Genomic DNA, 6,325 nt, shown 5'->3' on the forward strand with positions numbered 1-6,325 from the left:
TTGAAGTATCAGATTTATTTGCATACTTTACTTTTTCTTTTTGCATTTTTTTTATCTATTTCTTTTGCTACAGTACTGGATGTATGTACCTTCATGTAGTTTGTAGTTTCCTTAATATTTAAGCTTGTTCCTATTTATATGCTTTTTTTTTTTTGAGCATTTTCATTTCATGTTTTTACTTTCACTCTTGTACTGTATGTGCTCTCTCCATAGGGGCAGACCACCACAGTGGCATTCTGGGAGTTCAGGTACTGGACATCATGGAGAAACTTTGCACATTGTTCTCCAAGTTGGTATTTTCAATAAAATACACACACACACACACACACACACACACACACACACACACACACACAAAATGCACAATTTCCCCTATGTGAAACAACCATTTCATCACAGTCCAAACTTTCTAAATTATAAAAGTAGGGAACACATTTAGGTACACTTCATTTTCTCCCTGAAAAGAGCTCATTAGCTTCTCATGCCCTCATTGAGCTTCCCAGACAGAACTTCCTCTCTTGCTGAATGCAAATCCCACCTCCCTGTCTCAGATTGATACACCCAAACTCTAACCATGACCATAACCCTGACAATGCCAAATCGAATTAAAAAATATAACCACATACTTAGCTGAACACCTACCTGAAAGGATTAATTCAGGACACAAGCATTGTCTCTAAATGAAAAGGTTTCCTTTCCTACACCTGTTTTCTTTACTTCTCTATTGTTGGCACATTTAGTTTAGAAATAACTTTTTAGTCAAATCTCTCAGCAGTCAAATTGCCTCCCTCAATTAATCACCACTATTTACATGTAAAATCTGAACTCTACCTATTACCCATTAAGTCCCTGTCAGTTTGACTGAGGAGCAATTAAACTGAATCACCCCCATTACACAAATAAGTAGCAGTGGTGGCCTCTGCTGTGTGTCCTCTAATTCAATTTAAAACAGTTTTTCATACAACTTGGTATTTAGAACTCAAACCCATCTTGAGTCTGAAGAGATACATTAATAAATATGAAATGTCATTGACTTCATTTTCTGAGGATGTAAAAAGTACTGACAGTAATGTTCATTTAATCACCAAAACATCTGGAAAATAATTTTCAGGTATTGTGTTAAAAGAATGAGCTTAAGAAATAGTTAGCTCTAACAAGTTGAAGAAAATTTGAACCAAAGCTGAAGCAGAACTCATGCGTTCATTTTTATAAAAAAATCTAATATGTTGACTTCCTGACTCGTTTGAATAACAAAAGCTCAAATTTGGTGAAGGGAGTAGGTGAAGCAGACCTCTTCCACTGCAGTGATTTTGAAATGAAACAGTGGATAAATACGTGTTGACATTGATAAAGGTTTTCTGCTGTTAGATACAGAGCCTTAATTAATGTGATAACACCTGTGTGTCCCTACTGTTGTGTGTCAAGATGGCTGCTGTGAAAAAGTTCTATTAAAACAAAGATGAAATGCTAAGAGGACTCAGAGTAAGGGCAATCCCTGAAGGAGTGGAGGGGGAAAAAATCTATACAACATAGTATCACAATATCGCAGGGGAACCAAATATAGGATTTTATTTCACAGGAATAGCCATAGACACAGTGTTGTTTGATGGAAATGACAATTATCAACCTACAGAGGAATTCAAAAACACCCCGAAAATCAAAGTGAAAAAAATATGTGCTATTTTGCGTTTTGCCGAAATTCCATTGAAGCAGCTCAAAATGCTGCTGAGTAGTTTGCATGGCCTCCATGTGCTTGTGTGCATGCCTGACAACTTCGGGGCATGCTCCTAATGAGACGACGGATGGTGTCCTGGCAGATCTCCTTCCAGATTTGAACCAGAGCATCATTGAGCTCATGGAGAGTCTGAGGTGCAACATGGTGGTGTTGATGCTGTACTCAGATCAAACATTGTTTGTTTAATTTTTCCAAGCAGTGTATGTTACTGCAATACTAGGCATATGTCAAAAATCCTTAGAAATTGCTTCACAGGAAAGTACCATGATGATACCATGATAATATTGTGCTGTGGGGTCTCTTGGTGATTCCCACAATTCAGTTTCAAAGGGTTAACAAGCATTTGCAAGTATCTAAATTGAACTGAATTTAAAATACATATATATTGAACTGAACTGAATTCAGTTCATTTTTGGTTTGATTTTGTATTTAAGCAGTGTTGTAATTTAGTGACAAGAGTTTAGAAAAACTAAACTCATATTTGGCTAGCAAGGAATGAAAACAGGATCAGTTTTCAGAACATTTGGTCCAAATGCAGGTTTGAAGTAAATGTCACAGTTACATCACTGAAGTTGCCTGCACATGGCAGCCTATATGGTAATAATAAACTCCTGGATCTACTGTATATGATGGCACTGAAAGAAGATATCTTTCCATTGACATCCCAGGCACACAGTTCTGGCTGTGAACACAGAAGCCCAACCCACCTACTGTTCAAACCTTCTATTTAGGGACAACTGGAAATGTTGGCTCAAAGGGACAGTTAAAACAGCTCATTTCAGACAATGGATGAGCTGAGAGGCCGAATCAACGGCCAGTATAAGACAAATAAGAAATCATTTGATTGTGAACCATGCAAAGCTACTCTAGTAAAGTCCAATAAGAAATTTGGAGCTAGAAATGATCATAATAGCTCAACTTTAACTGATTTAAAAACATTTGAAAGCATTTAGTGTCATTAGTGTCCATCACTGAGTAAATCATTTTTAAAGTAAACCTGTAGAAGCTGTGATGTGGTGCCATAGCTGGTGGTTTTGAACTTAGCAACAATTTTTTTCAGTGTGTTTGCCATTTGGAAGTAAAGTGGACTCAAATATAGACTAGGAATCACAGTGAACAAAACAAAAAACAAGCTTTCTATGAAAAATGTGACAACAATAATCAAACCAAACAGGTCATCTTGCAGGGAGCAAGGAGGACAACTATTAATACACAGAGGGCTGTTTGAGCCACAGGTGGATTCAAGGCACCAGTGTTGGGGTTGTTTGAAAAAGCAATGTGTTACATTTGTTACACACTACTCCTTGCAATACTTTTGCATTAAATATGGCCTGTGATGACTCTCACATGATTACCAGTTAATAATAAAAAACCTTGGGTTAGAGTCCCACACACTGACACAAGTTCCTGTCATTTGCTTTGGTGTTTGCTGACAGCAAAGTTGGAAACCCAAACAGCACTGAACAGCTGCTGCCACAGCAATTCTACAGTATAAAAAAAAAAGCACAGGTACAAATGTTGCTACAAGCCTCATCACTGCTTCTGTTAAGATCAGGCTCTGGTTGCTTGGCTGGGGGCCCACACACTCTCAGCTTCACTCTAGCTTTGTGTTAGCATTGCAGATGCTTGGGAAAAGTTGTTGTGTTAACAGCAGTTCTTTCTAACCTGTGTGCAGTTTGCACTTTGTTCTTGTTGTTTCCTGCAATAAAAATAGCACTAATGTTCATATCGACACTCCTCAAAAATTGTAGAGCTCCAGCATTCCCAGTACAACCAAAATCAGCTGACTGTAGTTCAAGCGCACAGGGGGAAAGGCATATTTGTTTGTTTTTTTATTCACTCATCATTGCAGAACCTTTGAAACTCAAGTAGACATAATTGTAACTGTCACGTGATTAATGATCTGAGTACAGTAATGTGTTAAAAAAACAATGTGATTACACATAGCGAGGTACAGGTGGAAACAATTAAGGCAGTGTAGACAGTCAGGAAAGGAGAGGGATGTAAAAGAAGCAGGAAGTAACGCCACAACAAGATGCATAACAAAACAAACTTTCAAAGTAAAGTGAGAATGCAGAAACAGAGAGGGACACCACAAACCAGACAAAAACGTGGCTGGGCTTTTATATTTAATTATCTCAGATGATAAATTTTTTAAAAAAGATGATTCTTGGTAAAATGGCATGTGGTAAAGGGAACTGGCAGCAGTTTGTAAGCAACTCTATGATTCATCATGTTTGGGTTTTATTTTATTTATTTATTTTTGTGATGAACAGAAGGCAGAAAAAAAAATGGCATGACCATCATTAAAAAAAAAAAAAAATGAAGTGGTACACAGCCTGTCAACATTTCAGGGCTTTTTAAAAATAATTACAACACTGCGGTGGTGAAGTCTTATTTAAAGTCAACCGGCATTTTGTGTTTCTGTGGAAGTGGGTGGGTCCTCACAGTGTCCTCTACATACAGAATGTGTAAGGTGGATTGGTGCTGCAGTGGCTGTGGAGGCCAGAGGCACTTTTGTATAAATGAAAGCTTAAAAAGAAATTTGTTCACTTCTGTCAGGATTTTTAGACTTTGACAATGATATTAAAATTTGATTCATTTTGGGGTAGCCTCAGTGAGAATTACAGGACCCTCTATTACGCTGATCAATATTTACTGGCTATTCTCAAATAGCCAGTAAATATTAATGTTAATAATTTACATCTGAGTAATGAAGCTGTCAACTTAGTCGAGGCAGTTTTGTGTTACACATAGCCCTGCTGGCGTGATGGTGATGTTAAAATACTTTTGATTGGTGGAGCTTATTGAAAGCTCTTTGGAGCCACATACGCAGAATGGCACAGTTATGGGGGAACAAGCGTTCACAGAATGCCTGCGAGAAGACAGAAGTTGTAAACAGACAGAAAATTGGCCTCAAGCTGTGCCGCAGGAATGAACATGAGGCAGTGATTAATCTGAGGGACATTTATTTATTTATCAACAGTAAAGCTACAATTATAAAGCAGTCGCAAGGCTCTGTTGTTTATTTGCGGATTTTTGTACATGTCACAAAGCAATCAACTTGAACGAACCGGAAACATTATTTATTTAGAGATAGCCCTGCTTATCTTGTAAATTGCCTTTTCAAGTTTCTTTATGATGTAGTTTGATCATTGTCTCTTTGACCACACAGAGCTGATGAAGATCTTAAAGTTTATCCTGCATATTTGCCTTTATTTTCTCTGGTGACTCCTGAAAGATCTCTTTCTTAAATCTTTAATCACCTGTGGTGCAACAGGTAGAGAAATAATTGCTTATTTTGTAAAACACCACAGTAAAATGGAGCAGGTGCTTCACTTGCAGTGAAGCGCAGTGCAGTTACTGAATTCCTACCAGGGAATGCTTGTTTAAAGCATTTGTGTCAATAATCAGCTGATTAAAAGGATTGCTGGTGATCGAGTTGTTGCTGATTTGTTGATCAGCTGTAGAGCATTAAAATGATGTCTGTGGCAAAGGATGAGCACTATTAATTCCTCTGCTTCTGCAAAAACAAAAGCAAATATTAGCTAAACACAGACATTTTAAGAAACCATGGCGCCACATAGCAAGGCTTTGAAGTCCGACAGCTAGATTGATCTTTCCCGCTGGAGACGTGTCAAAAGCAGAACTGACGCACCAGCCGCCGTTTACCACCACAACATATTCTCACGAGTCTTTTTTTTTCTTCACATTTTCACTGTGAAATCTTTTGCAGTCGTGTGTGAAGGTTAGAGAAATATAGTAGATACAAACAATTATAAATTAAACACTTTAACCTAACAAAAAAGAAAAGTGTATTATTTCCTTCCAACATCTCCATCATGAATATTTTTGGTCATTTTCAAATCAGAATAAGTGTATAATATATAGCGTGTTCTAAATTAACAGTATCATAAACAGTATCACAAACTTTAAATGTTGTGCCTGAGATCCATTTTTATAGGTAAATCTTCAGTGATTCACAAAGGGCACACTCGTCAACTCTGTGGTGGTTCAGCCTTCAAGTATGTTCATTTTTTTTCTGAAAAAATATTTGAATGTCTTCTCTTGTGCACCCCCCCACACACACACACCCCACCCCCATTAACGTCTCCACTGAGGTGGGACAAGCGGTACGGGGACGCTGTGTTGTTTCCACAGCTGTAGGCAGACGCAGGATGTTGGCTGGTTCCTGTGGCCTTATTTAAAAGCTGACCTTTAATACGTCTTGAGAATAAAGGCTTTGCATATAAATGATGATCTGATTCCTCAGTCAGTCAGTCAGTCAGTCAGTGACAAAGCATATCAGAATGCCATCATTTCTCCCGGTGATTATTTTTTCATCGCTATTAAAAATTATGACTGAATTATTCATTTAAAACTTGTTTTTAACAAAGTTTGCATTCATTGTCTTTCGCTTTCCTTGTCTGGTGTTGTGAATGAGGGTGATATGAAAGTGGGGCGCATGCCAATTTGGGGTTATTTAATTAGTCATTATAAACAGTATGGTTTTGAAGCCAGTGCAGTTTAATCAGGTATGCAAATGCATGGCCTATATTGAAAACATAATTATGCAGAGGAGAGTAGATG

This window comes from Archocentrus centrarchus, chromosome 8, assembly GCF_007364275.1.
Source record: "Archocentrus centrarchus isolate MPI-CPG fArcCen1 chromosome 8, fArcCen1, whole genome shotgun sequence".
In the NCBI taxonomy this organism is placed as follows: Eukaryota; Metazoa; Chordata; class Actinopteri; order Cichliformes; family Cichlidae; genus Archocentrus; species Archocentrus centrarchus.